Source organism: Pan troglodytes, chromosome 16 (assembly GCF_028858775.2).
Source record: "Pan troglodytes isolate AG18354 chromosome 16, NHGRI_mPanTro3-v2.0_pri, whole genome shotgun sequence".
Taxonomy (NCBI): Eukaryota; Metazoa; Chordata; class Mammalia; order Primates; family Hominidae; genus Pan; species Pan troglodytes.
The window spans coordinates 39,153,607-39,169,405 of record NC_072414.2 but is presented as its reverse complement, the minus strand read 5'-3'; the positions used below and the strand labels follow the sequence as shown (position 1 = coordinate 39,169,405).

Below are 15,799 nucleotides of genomic sequence, written 5' to 3'. Positions count from 1 at the left end.
AATAGAGACCCCCACTCTTCTCAGCACAAGTGGCTCTTCTTTGTCTCCTGTATCAGCAGTGCAGAGTTCAGCTGGCCACAGCTAATGTGGTGTCACCACAGTCATTAATGCAAGGTGATACAAGCTTCAACACCCTGCACTGGTTTTAGCCCCTGATGGCTGTTAAGACTCCAGGAATCATGACTTTAGGAATTGGAAATAGAAAGTAGCGGATAAAAAGTGAGCTTCTCCAACTGAATCAGTCTCCTTTAAAGAGCCTTGTCCTATTCAATGAATTTCACCTACTCTATGTGCAAGGAGAGGCTAGGAATTGTCTTTTAGCAGGATACATTGCTGAATAAATACAACTGGGGTCTATTACTAAGGCGAACAATTAGAAAGGATATTAGCCAAATAGCCAGTGGTGTTTGCCATTGACCTCTTCACTTTTCCTTTCATCTTCATCTTGTAAGTCATGGTTTGTTATCCATTGGCAACTCCTTGAAGGTTCTGTAACCTGCATAATTTTCTCCTCTTTTCCTTTGCGTATGTTTAGCTTTTTCACAAATCCACTACCTACTCTCTGTTGTCATTCCATCTTTCTCATGTTTGGCTTACTTAATCATCTTGTAGCTCTTTACATATTTTATTTTTATTCAATTCTAAACTGCTTATACTATCTACCGTTTTCTCTAAATCTATCCAAATCTTGCTCTTTGACCCTACAGTGATTGACTTTATACATTTTCCCACATTTAATCCAGAGGCTTTCAGGGTCTTTGATCCTTTGTGATCTAAGAAAGATTAGCTTGTGATCTGTCTGCTATTTGCTTCAAAATAATCCGGTGTTGGAGACAGAGAAAAGTCAGTGGTGTACAAATGAAACAATATTAACTCTGTGTTGAAATTTTTGAAACTGAGTGATGGCTAGGTGGGGCTTCATTATATCATTAATTCTGATCTTGTGTGTGCTTTACATTTTAAATAATAAAAAGTAAAGAAAGACATGATTGGCTTGAATCTTTGTTTTGCAATCTGCTGAAGTATAAAGTCCTCCCTAAAATTTCTTCAAAAAACTCCAAGAGGATTACCTTGTCTTTGTCACTTCTACTTCGGGGATCTTTCACATTAATGCCACTCTTCCAGACATTTTTCCATACATGACTCTCAGCTATTCAGCAAATTACTTACATACACACACACACATACACAATACTTTCACACAAAGTAATTTAAATAAAGTAGTCTTTATTAAGACCTATTGACCATATGTAGTGCTCACATCACATGTTACCTAGCAATATAGAAGACTTCTTCATTCTTTTAGCTATGTGTGGCCTTTTGATTTAATTCTCTCCATGAGATGTAAGCAGAAGTTTGGTACAGTGTTTTTCTCCCTCTGCACCTTCCCTTTATTCCTGCTGATTAGAATACAGACCTGAATTCCAGAGCTTGACCAGCCATCACAGACCATGGAGCAATACCATTTGATGGTAGAGCATCAACATAGAAGGGACCTGGGTCCCAGAAAATCACAGGAAGACCTTAGCAGCCCCGGACTGTCAGTCTTTGATTTTCCTTATAAACACAAGGAAAATAAACATCTATATCATTTAAGCTACCGACATTATTATGTTGTTGTTTTTTTCTATTACATGCAGCCAGACTTAATCCGACTTGATATACTTACTAAGGATTTTTCTTTTTTCTAAACAAATGCAATTCTGAAACCAGGAGAAATTCTACTGCCAGATATTAATAATTTATTTTTGTCATTAACTCATTTCACCTCATTCCTGCATCCATTCTCAGATCCAGTCATAGACCTCTCTTTTCTCCTTGATTTGCTATCATCCAAATGAGTATAATAAAAATCTGTTGCGGAAGTGAAATCTAAGTGGCTTAAATATTTCATTAAAATGATATGTTGACTGTTTCAGTTATCAATTGTAGCTAAAAATCACTCCAAAACTTAGTAGCTGCAAACAACAATGATTTATTTTTTGTCACAATTCCATGGGTTTGCTAGGAGCAGCTCAGTAGGTCTTTTGTTCCCCATAGTGTAGCTGAGATCACTCTGGTAACTACATCCAGCTGGGAGATCTATTGTGGCTGGAATGTCCAAGATGTCCAAGATGGTCTCATTGTGTAGACCTCCCTCTATCTGGCCTCTCATTATCCTGTTGTCCAGCCTGAGCTTCTGTGCAACATGGTGGCTCGCTTCCAAAAGAAACAAGCTGTAACGTGCAAACACTTATTAAGTATCTCAATGCATTATTCTGGCTAACTTTCATTTAGCGAAAGAAAGTAGCATAGCTAAGCCCAGTGTTAATATAGGATATAAATTCACAAGACTGTGACTATCAATAAGTGTGGCTCACTTGGGCACATCATTGTCTTAATCGCTGACTTGCTAAGTCAAAAATACAGTACATGATTTGTGATGGCTGAATGTTTGTTTCTCCCTGCCACCCCAAAGTCACAATGTTGAAGCTCTAACTCCCAGAGTGACGGTATTTAGAGGTGGAGCCATTGGAAGATAATTAGGTTTAGATGAGGTTATCAGAGGGTAGTGCCCTCATGATGGGTTTAGTGCTATTATAAGAGGAAAAGACAAGAGAGTTCTTTTTTCTCTCTCTCTTTCCATTAGCATCCACTGAGAAAAGGCCATGTGAGCACAGAGCAATATGGTGGCTGTCTGCAAGCCAGGAAGAGTGCCCTCTCCCAAAGCCTAATTTGCCAGTACCTTGATCTTGGACTTCCCAGCCTCCAGAACCATGAGAAATAAATATCTGTTGTTTAAGCCACCTGGTCTATGGTATTCTATTATAGCAGCCTGAGCAGATTAAGGCACTATCTGAACTGCATTTTTGCTCCATCTCCTCCTGATGTTCCCCAGCAGTCAATGCATAAAGAAGCAATTTTATTTAGCTGGGGAGTATTCTTTCAAATAAAGAATGTCATTTAAAGATGGAATCTCATTTTTTTCACATTTTTGTCATATTCACTTTTCTATTTCAGGTTTCATTTTTGTTACTAGCTAGCATATTCCCATAGTTGAGTTAAAAGCAGATAGTGGTCTAAAAAGAAGAAAAATATTCATCAGTTTTATTACAGATAAAACAAATAGAGTTTCTCTGAGGTAAACCTGCCCACTTCCTGTTACTCACAGAAATAGAAAATGGCTGATATAGAACAATAATATTCGTTGTAATATTTATTGATGTAGACACTGGGGTGCATGCTTTACTAGGATTATCTAATTTAATCCTCATACGAATGAAAAGGTGTTTTTAATATCCTAATGTTACAGATAGGGAAATTGAGGCACAAGAAGTTTTAGCAATTTATCCAGAGTCATGGATTTAGTAAGTGGTATGTTGAATCAGTATTTGAATTAGTATTTGAAACTAGTTCTAACTAGCTAGTTAGAATCAGTATTTGAAACGAGTTAGTAAGCCTTCACACTGGGAGAATGAGATTATGGCTGGGGCTGCATAGTTTGGAACCTGATTATTCTCTATTTTACATATTTAAGCTTTGCCTCTTCAATTATTTCCAATTAGAAAAAAATCAAAGCAACGTTTTCTGCAGCTTTCTTACATGTAACCATGAGTGTGATTTGAAATTTTTAAAACATTCTACATGTTCAATCTGTAAGAACTGCCTTACCTTTGTGTATCCTCCACAGCACAAGGAAGCATCCTTGTGGCATACAGTGGTTGCACATGTTGTGACTGGATGCTTTGTCCACTGAAGCTAGGCTGGAACAGGACTGTCACTGGAGGGTGGTGGGAAGGAGGTTGTGTCCACCTCATGTCAGTTAAATCTTCAGGTATGACTCTGCCTCCCTGAGAGTTGAAATCCATTCTTCTTGCAATGAATGCAGGAGATGTATAAAGATACTCTGGTTGCTAGTTGAGTTTTTGTGGAATCATCACCTCATTTCAGCACCACTAGAGAAGCCTGAAGGGTACACATGAGGCACCTTTAGCATTTATAATAACATCTATTTCAGTTTATATCACCATGCTAAGGATGCAATAGACTCAAATCAATTGTTTTATGTAGTTAATGGAGTCCAAAATGCATTGTAATGTAATTTATTTTGCAGAAATATCACAAAATAGTTCACAGGTAATTATGTTTGATGTGGAAAAACACAAACTCTGAATGTGTAAATGTGTTCTGTAGGTTGCATTTAGAAAAGTGGTGGGCAGGGCTCAGATGGTTTGTAAAGACTAGGGAAATCAAAATTTTATAAATAGGGATCTATTGTTTTATTAAATGAGCCCTGGGGAACATTTTTAAAGGGTTCAAAAGTAAGAGGGGATTCCTGTAGGTAATTAGATTCCTGCTGTCTTTGGCCTGAAACCTAACTAAATATACTTAATTAAATCACATATATGAATTACATTAACATTTAATATTTATTTAACTGTTGTATAAAATTTTGGTTGCCTGTGCAAAGCGACATGCACTAAATTATAGCCCTTCCCCTTCTCTGTCGTCTCCTGTTGGTATTCTTTCTTGTGCTCCCTGCCCAAGCCACAGTGGCATCCTTGCTGTCCCTCAAATACATGAGGACCACTCGTAATTTAAGAGTTTTTTTCTGGCCGGGCGTGGTGGCTCACGCCTGTAATCCCAGCAATTTGGGAGGCTGAGGCCGGTGGATCACAAGGTCAGGAGATTGAGACCATCCTGGCCAACATGGTGAAACCCCATCTCTACTAAAATACAAAAAAATTAGCTGGGCATGGTGGCGCACACCTGTAGTCCCAGCTACTCGGGAGGCTGAGGCAGGGGAATCGTTTGAACCCAGGAGGCGGAGGTTGCAGTGAGCCAAGATTGCGCCACTGCACTCCAGCCTGGTGACAGAGCAAGACTCTGTCTAAAAAAAGAGTTTTTTCCTTGCTGATCCCAGTTCCTGGACCATCCTTCCCCAGCTATATGCATGGCTAACTCTCTTACCTCTCTCAAATATTTGCTCTAATGTCACCTTCTCTATAAGGCACTATTTAAAATTGCACCCCATCATCATTCTCAGGGTTCCCTATATTTCGCATCTGCTTTTCCATTTGTATAACAAAATCACCTTCTAATATGCAACATAAATTACTGTCACCTTAATTGTTATCTCCATCTCTGCCCTCTTCAACTAGAAACTCTTATAAGGGCCTGAAATCTTTTTTTCTGTTTTGTTAACTGATGTATCTCAAAAGCCTATTACATTGCCTAGTACTTAGAAGACACTCAATACATATTTGTTGAATAAATTAATACAGCTGTCAATTGTGCAACATCTTAAATAATTCTTCAATGACTACATTGATGTTCAGCTTTTGCATTGTTATGTAGTTACAAGAGAGCGTCATGTTTAATGAGAAGTGAATAGTGAGTTGTATTAAAAAAAATAGAGGAAGAGTCTGCACCGAAAGAAAATATTATTCTGAGCTAACATACGTAGGAAACGTATGCTTAATGCCACAGGTCTAGTTCAAGATCTCCGAATAGTCCTAAAACTTGTCGGAGTTGGGAAAGGAATTGGGCGAGGAATGAGCAGTATGACAGAATAAATTTTTATTTTCTTCCCTTTAAATTTAACTCCTATTTCAAAATCCCAACTTATTATTATTCAGAGGAATTTTTTAAAATATGGATCTACTAAGAATTGTATGTTTTAAAGTTTTAGTTGGCAATAATTTTCCTCATTCTGAGACACAAATTTTTTCCAACAGACCTCTCATATTAAAAAACTTCAGGTGATGACTGGAAACCAAAATGCTGCCATGAGAATGAGAATGATTTCTGGAGCTATTTCCAGCTTTAAAATAAATAGCTATTGAGATTGATTGACAATGTCTGCAGTGCGCACAGGAGGTGGGAATATGACATTGATGCTTGTATTTACCACCCTGGGGCTAAATAAGCTCTAAGGTCCCTTTAAGTTGTCTCATTCTTTGTAAAATACAAAGTATTAAAGTATTAGCAGAAATTCTAGGTCAGGGAAATTTGAAGTGAATATATTAAGAATCTTAACTGGTTGGAAGTTAAGCATTGTAAATTAAGCATCACTGAAGACAAAATTTATATCAGAACTTCCATGTTAATATATGGGCTTACTTGCTGTGGCTATATCTCCTCCTGCCTCATTAAAATACATCCGAAAAGTGATCAAAAGTCAGGAGGGATGTGGGTGCATGCATGTGTGCATTCCTTATCTACTTGTTTATTATCTATTTCTCCAACTTGGCTGTATGTTCCATGATGACAGGAACAATGTCTGATTTTTTTCATGGCTGCCTAACATGTAATAAGAAATCATAAAATATATTTTGAATGTGTGAGTTGAAATAAAGCTGGTGCCTTTGCAGCATGATCCTAAAGAGAATATATAACGTTTTGTTGGGAAATTATCGCAAGAAAATTATAATTTTGATTATTTGTTCCTTCTAAGAATACTAATAAAGTGACAGTGATAACAAATATTTTATTTACAGACCAAATACTTATTTTCATAATAATTTGTTATATTTTCCAGTTTTTTTTTTACTGAAATGTGTCATCCATACATTGTACTTTGCCCTATCTCAACTATGTACAGCAGAATTTTTGTTTCAGATTAAATAACTTCATTTTAATTAAATGCACAGTTCTAAGCAATTACCTTAAAAAATAAGATATATGTTTAAATATTTGACAAATTTAAGGACAACTTACAGTAAAACAAAAAATAAAATTTCTAGTTGACAAGGATAGAATAAAAACAAAGCAAATAAAACAAAGCCTACAAGGCAAAATACAAAAATCCAAAGTAGCTGGGAAACAAAAAAATAAAATGTTAACAAAAATATAGAATTAAGGTTAAATATATTGACTGTGACATTTATGTGTGAGTTAAAATTCCTATTAGCAAAAAAGAAAGAAAGAAAGACGTGTAAACAGAGGTCACAATACTATCAAAAAGGAACTCAAGGGGGGAAAACATTAAATGGCTGAGTGGGCAATTCCATTGATAAAATCTATAATGGAAAGATAACAGTAATACATTTTCACACACACAAAACATAGCAACACAATGTTAGAAATAATTTGACATAAAAACAATTAACAAGGAAGGGGAAAGGGTGAATAGGTAGAATAAAGAGGGTTCTTAGGGCAGTTAAAATATTCTGTATAATACTATAATGATGGATACGTTTGTCTACACCTATAGAATGTACAATGTCAAGAGTGAAACCTAAGATAAACTATGGATTTTAGAGGATTACGATGTGTCAGTGTTCATCAACTATATGAATATACCCTCTGGGGAGGGATGTTAATAATGGGAAAGGCATGCATTTGTGGGGGAACGGGACATAGAGGATATCACTGGACTTTCCTCTCAATTCTGCTGTGAACTTAAAACTGTCCTTTTTAAAAGAAGTCAGAGATATTTAAAGAAGGCAACCCAAGCAGGAAAAAGGAGTGAATTGTGTGCAAACTGAAAAAAAAAAAAAAATAGAGTGAATAGATAGAGATTTGTAAGAATTTTTTTCATGGACACCTCTGGGAAACATAATTATTTTAAAAAATCAATTTATAAAAATAAAGTAAATATAAAAACCTGTATGGAAGATATATTTTTTTTATTATACTTCTAAGTTTTAGGGTACATGTGCACATTGTGCAGGTTAGTTACATATGTATACATGTGCTATGCTGGTGTGCTGCACCCATTAACTCATCATTTAGCATTAGGTATATCTCCCGATGCTATCCCTCCCCTTTCCCACCACCGCACAACAGTCCCCAGAGTGTGATATCCCCCTTCCTATGTCCATGTGATCTCATTGTTCAGTTCCCACCTATGAGTGAGAATATGCGGTGTTTGGTTTTTTGTTCTTGCGATAGTTTACTGAGAATGATGATTTCCAGTTTCATCCATGTCCCTACAAAGGACATGAACTCATCATTTTTTATGGCTGCCTAGTATTCCATGGTGTATATGTGCCACATTTTCTTAATCCAGTCTATCATTGTTGGACATTTGGGTTGGTTCCAAGTCTTTGCTATTGTGAATAATGCCACAATAAACATACGAGTGCATGTGTCTTTATAGCAGCATGATTTATAGTCCTTTGGGTATATACCCAGTAATGGGATGGCTGGGTCAAATGGTATTTCCAGTTCTAGATCCCTGAGGAGTCGCCACACTGACTTCCACAATGGTTGAACTAGTTTACAGTCCCACCAACAGTGTAAAAGTGTTCCTATTTCTCCACATCCTCTCCAGCACCTGTTGTTTCCTGACATTTTAATGATTGCCATTCTAACTGGTGTGAGATGGCATCTCATTGTGGTTTTCTTTTGCATTTCTCTGATGGCCAGTGATGATGAGCATTTTTTCATGTGTCTTTTGGCAGCATAAATGTCTTCTTTTGAGAAGTGTCTGTTCATGTCCTTCGCCCACTTTTTGATGGGGTTGTTTGTTTTTTTCTTGTAAATTTGTTTGAGTTCATTGTAGATTGTGGATATTAGCCCTTTGTCAGATGAGTAGGTTGCGAAAATTTTCTCCCATTTTGTAGGTTGCCTGTTCACTCTGATGGTAGTTTCTTTTGCAGTGCAGAAGCTCTTTAGTTTAATTAGATCCCATTTGTCAATTTTGTCTTTTGTTGCCATTGCTTTTGGTGTTTTAGACATGAAGTCCTTGCCCATGCCTATGTCCTGAATGGTAATGCCTAGGTTTTCTTCTAGGGTTTTTATGGTTTTAGGTCTAACGTTTAAGTCTTTAATCCATCTTGAAGTGATTTTTGTATAAGGTGTAAGGAAGGGATCCAGTTTCAGCTTTTTACATATGGCTAGCCAGTTTTCCCAGCACCATTTATTAAATAGGGAATCCTTTCCCCATTGCTTGTTTTTCTCAGGTTTGTGAAAGATCAAATAGTTGTAGATATGCGGCGTTATTTCTGAGGGCTCTGTTCTGTTCCATTGATCTATATCTCTGTTTCAGTACCAGTACCATGCTGTTTTGGTTACTGTAGCCTTGTAGTATAGTTTGAAGTCAGGTAGTGTGATGCCTCCAGCTTTATTCTTTTGGCTTAGGATTGACTTGGCGATGCGGGCTCTTTTTTGGTTCCATATGAACTTTAAAGTAGTTTTTTCCAATTCTGTGAAGAAAGGCATTGGTAGCTTGATGGGGATGGCATTGAATCTGTAAATTACCTTGGGCAGTATGGCCATTTTCATGATATTGATTCTTCCTACCCATGAGCATGGAATGTTCTTCCATTTGTTTGTATCCTCTTTTATTTCCTTGAGCAGTGGTTTGTAGTTCTCCTTGAAGAGGTCCTTCACATCCCTTGTAAGTTGGATTCCTAGGTATTGTATTCTCTTTGAAGCAATTGTGAATGGGAGTTCACTCATGATTTGGCTGTCTGTTTGTCTGTTGTTGGTGTATAAGAAGGCTTGTGAGTTTTGTACATTGATTTTGTATCCTGAGACTTTGCTGAAGTTGCTTATCAGCTTAAGGAGATTTTGGGCTGAGTCAATGGGGTTTTCTAGATATACAATCATGTCGTCTGCAAACAGGGACAATTTGACTTCCTCTTTTCCTAATTGAATGCCCTTTATTTCCTTCTCCTGCCTAATTGCCCTGGCCAGAACTTCCAACACTATGTTGAATAGGAGTGGTGAGAGAGGGCATCCCTGTCTTGTGCCAGTTTTCAAAGGGAATGCTTCCAGTTTTTGCCCATTCAGTATGATATTGGCTGTGGGTTTGTCATAGATAGCTCTTATTATTATTATTATTATTTTTTAATTTACTTTAAGTTTTAGGGTACATGTGCACATTGTGCAGGTTAGTTACATATGTATACATGTGCCATGCTGGTGCGCTGCACCCACTAACTCGTCATCTAGCATTAGGTATATCTCCCAATGCTATCCCTCCCCCCTCCCCCCTCCCCACCACAGTCCCCAGAGTGTGATATTCCCCTTCCTGTGTCCACGTGATCCCATTGTTCAATTCCCACCTATGAGTGAGAATATGCGATGTTTGGTTTTTTGTTCTTGCGATAGTTTACTGAGAATGATGGTTTCCAATTTCATCCATGTCCCTACAAAGGACATGAACTCATCATTTTTTATGGCTGCCTAGTATTCCATGGTGTATATGTGCCACATTTTCTTAATCCAGTCTATCATTGTTGGACATTTGGGTTAGTTCCAAGTCTTTGCTATTGTGAATAATGCCGCAATAAACATACGTGTGCATGTGTCTTTATAGCAGCATGATTTATAGTCATTTGGGTATATACCCAGTAATGGGATGGCTGGGTCAAATGGTATTTCTAGTTCTAGATCCCTGAGGAATCGCCACACTGACTTCCACAATGGTTGAACTAGTTTACAGTCCCACCAACAGTGTAAAAGTCTTCCTATTTCTCCACATCCTCTCCAGCACCTGTTGTTTCCTGACTTTTTAATGATTGCCATTCTAACTGGTGTGAGATGATATCTCATAGTGGTTTTGATTTGCATTTCTCTGATGGCCAGTGATGATGAGCATTTTTTCATGTGTTTTTTGGCTGCATAAATGTCTTCTTTTGAGAAGTGTCTGTTCATGTCCTTCGCCCACTTTTTGATGGGGTTGTTTGATTTTTTCTTGTAAATTTGTTTGAGTTCATTGTAGATTGTGGATATTAGCCCTTTGTCAGATGAGTAGGTTGCGAAAATTTTCTCCCATGTTGTAGGTTGCCTGTTCACTCTGATGGTAGTTTCTTTTGCTGTGCAGAAGCTCTTTAGTTTAATTAGATCCCATTTGTCAATTTTGTCTTTTGTTGCCATTGCATTTGGTGTTTTGGACATGGAAGAATCAATATCGTGAAAATGGCCATACTGCCCAAGGTAATTTACAGATTCAATGCCATCCCCATCAAGCTACCAATTACTTTCTTCACAGAATTGGAAAAAACTACTTTAAAGTTCATATGGAACCAAAAAAGAGCCCGCATCGCCAAGTCAATCCTAAGCCAAAAGAACAAAGCTGGAGGCATCACACTACCTGACTTCAAACTATACTACAAGGCTACAGTAACCAAAACAGCATGGTGCTGGTACCAAAACAGAGATATAGATCAATGGAACAGAACAGAGCCCTCAGAAATAACGCCGCTTACCTACAACTATCTGATCTTTGACAAACCTGAGAAAAACAAGCAATGGGGAAAGGATTCCCTATTTAATAAATGGTGCTGGGAAAACTGGCTAGCCATATGTAAAAAGCTGAAACTGGATCCCTTCCTTACACCTTATACAAAAATCAATTCAAGATGGATTAAAGACTTAAACGTTAGACCTAAAACCATAAAAACCCTAGAAGAAAACCTAGGCATTACCATTCAGGACATAGGCGTGAGCTCTTATTATTTTGAAATACGTCCCATCAATACCTAATTTATTGAGAGTTTTTAGCATGAAGCATTGTTGAATTTTGTCAAAGGCTTTTTCTGCATCTATTGAGATAATCATGTGGTTTTTGTCTTTGGCTCTGTTTATATGCTGGATTACATTTATTGATTTGCGTATATTGAACCAGCCTTGCATCCCAGGGATGAAGCCCACTTGATCATGGTGGATAAGCTTTTTGATGTGCTGCTGGATTCGATTTGCCAGTATTTTATTGAGGATTTTTGCATCAATGTTCATCAAGGATATTGGTCTAAAATTCTCTTTTTTTGTTGTGTCTCTGCCTGGCTTTGGTATCAGAATGATGCTGGCCTCATAAAATGAGTTAGGGAGGATTCCCTCTTCTTCTATTGATTGGAATAGTTTCACAAGGTATGGTACCAGTTCCTCCTTGTACCTCTGGTAGAATTCGGCTGTAAATCCATCTGGTCCTGGACTCTTTTTGATTGGTAAGCTATTGATTATTGCCACAATTTCAGATCCTGTTATTGGTCTATTCAGAGATTCAACTTCTTCCTGGTTTAGTCTTGGGAGAGTGTATGTTTCCAGGAATTTATCCATTTCTTCTAGATTTTCTAGTTTATTTGCGTAGAGGTGTTTGTAGTATTCTCTGATGGTAGTTTGTATTTCTGTGGGATCGGTGGTGATATCCCCTTTATCATTTTTTATTGTGTCTATTTGATTCTTCTCTCTTTTTTTCTTTATTAGTCTTGCTAGCGATCTATCAATTTTGTTGATCCTTTCAAAAAACCAGCTCCTGCATTCATTAATTTTTTGAAGGGTTTTTTGTGTCTCTATTTCCTTCAGTTCTGCTCTGATTTTAGTTATTTCTTGCCTTCTGCTAGCTTTTGAATGTGTTTGCTCTTGCTTTTCTAGTTCTTTCCATTGTGATGTTAGGGTGTCAATTTTGGATCTTTCCTGCTTTCTCTTGTGGACATTCAGTGCTATAAATTTCCCTCTACACACTGCTTTGAATGCGTCCCAGAGATTCTGGTATGTTGTGTCTTTGTTCTCGTTGGTTTCAAAGAACATCTTTATTTCTGCCTTCATTTCATTATGTACCCAGTTGTCATTCACAAGCAGGTTGTTCAGTTTCCATGTAGTTGAGTGGTTTTGAGTGAGATTCTTAGTCCTGAGTTCTAGTTTGATTGCACTGTGGTCTGAGAGATAGTTTGTTATAATTTCTGTTCTTTTACATTTGCTGAGGAGAGCTTTACTTCCAAGTATGTGGTCAATTTTGGAATAGGTGTGGTGTGGTGCTGAAAAAAATGTATATTCTGTTGATTTGGGGTGGAGAGTTCTGTAGATGTCTATTAGGTCTGCTTGGTGCAGAGCTGAGTTCAATTCCTGGGTATCCTTGTTGACTTTCTGTCTTGTTGATTTGTCTAATGTTGACAGTGGGGTGTTAAAGTCTCCCATTATTAATGTGTGGGAGTCTAAGTCTCTTTGTAGGTCACTCAGGATTTGCTTTATGAATCTTGGTGCTCCTGTATTGGGTGCATATATATTTAGGATAGTTAGCTCTTCTTGTTGAATTGATCCCTTTACCATTATGTAATGGCCTTCTTTGTCTCTTTTGATCTTTGTTGGTTTAAAGTCTGTTTTATCAGAGACTAGGATTGCAACCCCTGCCTTTTTTTGTTTTCCATTGGCTTGGTAGATCTTCCTCCATCCTTTTATTTTGAGCCTATGTGTGTCTCTGCACGTGAGATGGGTTTCCGAATACAGCACACTGATGGGTCTTGACTCTTTATCCAATTTGCCACTCTGTGTCTTTTAATTGGAGCATTTAGTCCATTTACATTTAAAGTTAATATTGTTATGTGTGAATTTGATCCTGTCATTATGATGTTAGCTGGTTATTTTGCTCGTTATTTGATGCAGTTTCTTCCTAGTCTCGATGGTCTTTACATTTTGGCATGATTTTGCAGGGGCTGGTACCGGTTGTTCCTTTCCATGTTTAGTGCTTCCTTCAGGAGCTCTTGTAAGGCAGGCCTGGTGGTGATAAAATCTCTCAGCATTTGCTTGTCTGTAAAGTATTTTATTTCTCCTTCACTTATGAAGCTTAATTTGGCTGGATATGAAATTCTGGGTTGAAAATTCTTTTCTTTAAGAGTGTTGAATATTGGCCCCCACTCTCTTCTGGCTTGTAGGGTTTCTGCCGAGAGATCCGCTGTTAGTCTGATGGGCTTCCCTTTGAGGGTAACCCGACCTTTCTGTCTGGCTGCCCTTAACATTTTTTCCTTCATTTCAACTTTGGTGAATCTGACAATTATGTGTCTTGGAGTTGCTCTTCTCGAGGAGTATCTTTGGGGTGTTCTCTGTATTTCCTGAATCTGAACGTTGGCCTGCCTTGCTAGATTGGGGAAGTTCTCCTGGATAATATCCTGCAGAGTGTTTTCCAACTTGGTTCCATTCTCCCCATCACTTTCAGGTACACCAATCAGACGTAGATTTGGTCTTTTCACATAGTCCCATATTTCTTGGAGGCTTTGCTCATTTCTTTTTATTCTTTTTTCTCTAGACTTCCCTTCTCGCTTCATTTCATTCATTTCATCTTCCATCACTGATACCTTTTCTTCCAGTTGATCGCATCGGCTCCTGAGGCTTCTGCATTCTTCACGTAGTTCTTGAGCCTTGGTTTTCAGCTCCATCAGCTCCTTTAAGCACTTCTCTGTATTGGTTATTCTAGTTATACATTCTTCTAAATTTTTTTCAAAGTTTTCAACTTCTTTGCCTTTGGTTTGAATGTCCTCCCGTAGCTCAGAGTAATTTGATCGTCTGAAGCCTTCTTCTCTCAGCTCATCAAAGTCATTCTCCATCCAGCTTTGTTCCGTTGCTGGTGAGGAACTGCATTCCTTTGGAGGAGGAGAGGCGCTCTGCTTTTTAGAGTTTCCAGTTTTTCTGTTCTGTTTTTTCCCCATCTTTGTGGTTTTTATCTACTTTTGGTCTTTGATGATGGTGATGTACAGATGGGTTTTTGGTGTGGATGTCCTTTCTGTTTGTTAGTTTTCCTTCTAACAGAGAGGACCCTCAGCTGCAGGTCTGTTGGAGTACCCTGCCGTGTGAGGTATCAGTGTGCCCCTGCTCGGGGTTGCCTCCCAGTTAGGCTGCTCGGGGGTCAGCGGTCAGGGACCCACTAGAGGAGGCAGTCTGCCCGTTCTCAGATCTCCAGCTGCGTGCTGGGAGAACCACTGCTCTCTTCAAAGCTGTCAGACAGGGACATTTAAGTCTGCAGAGGTTACTGCTGTCTTTTTGTTTGTCTGTGTCCTGCCCCCAGAGGTGGAGCCTACAGAGGCAGGCAGGCCTCCTTGATCTGTGGTGGGCTCCACCCAGTTGGAGCTTCCCGGCTGCTTTGTTTACCTAATCAAGCCTGGGCAATGGCGGGCGCCCCTCCCCCAGCCTCACTGCCGCCTTGCAGTTTGATCTCAGACTGCTGTGCTAGCAATCAGCGAGACTCCGTGGGCGTAGGACCCTCCGAGCCAGGTGCGGGATATAATCTCGCGGTGCGCCGTTTTTTAAGCCCGTCGGAAAAGCGCAGTATTCGGGTGGGAGTGACCCGATTTTCCAGGTGCCATCCGTCACCCCTTTCTTTGACTCGGAAAGGGAACTCCCTGACCCTTTGCGCTTCCCAGGTGAGGTAATGCCTTGCCCTGCTTTGGCTCGGCTCGTGCACGGTGCGCGCACCCACTGACCTGCGCCCACTGTCTGGCACTCCCTAGTGAGATGAACCCGGTACCTCAGATGGAAATGCAGAAATCACCCGTCTTCTTCGTCGCTCAGGCTGGGAGCTGTAGACCGGAGCTGTTCCTATTCGGCCATCTTGGCTCCTCCCCCGGAAGATATTTTACTTTACATAAAAAAAATGCGTGCATAGCTGAATAAAAATATATAAGGTAATCCTAATTTTGTGCAAAAATATAAATCAGAGTAGAACAAATTGAAATGTTTATTATATATGTAGCTATAAAATATCTGGTCAAGAAAGTTTTACAAGTAAGCTTTTTCTGAGTTTGCAAAAAACAGATAATCATAGTGTTATATATGAAATATTTCAGAGCTTAAAAAATACCTGAAAAACAAACCAAACTATTTTGTTAAGCTACCTTCCGAGTGAAACACAAAAAGTCCAAGAGAACACAAATATACAGCAATCCCAGTGATAATAAAGATTCAAAGCTTAAAAATAACATATGAAGAACACATATTTAGTAGCACACTTAACCCAAATTACACAGGACTCCTCCCCAGGAATGCAAGGATGGCTTAAAATTTGGAACGATATAATGGCTTTCAATACAATCATGTTTAGATTACATGGTTGCATGTAATGCAACCCAAACCACATTCTTCCATATTGTAAAGATGT

At 38.6% G+C, this 15,799-nt stretch overlaps 1 long non-coding RNA gene across 1 annotated transcript; it reads right to left on the bottom strand.

Moving 5' to 3' along the window:
- Positions 1 to 1,953: 1,953 nt before the first annotated feature.
- Positions 1,954 to 15,280, bottom strand: LOC134808566 (uncharacterized). The gene is made up of 3 exons (XR_010151824.1): positions 15,126 to 15,280; positions 3,652 to 3,945; positions 1,954 to 2,216 (listed from the first exon to the last, which is right to left on the bottom strand). It is a non-coding gene; the product is annotated as an uncharacterized LOC134808566 (long non-coding RNA).
- Positions 15,281 to 15,799: the final 519 nt, after the last annotated feature.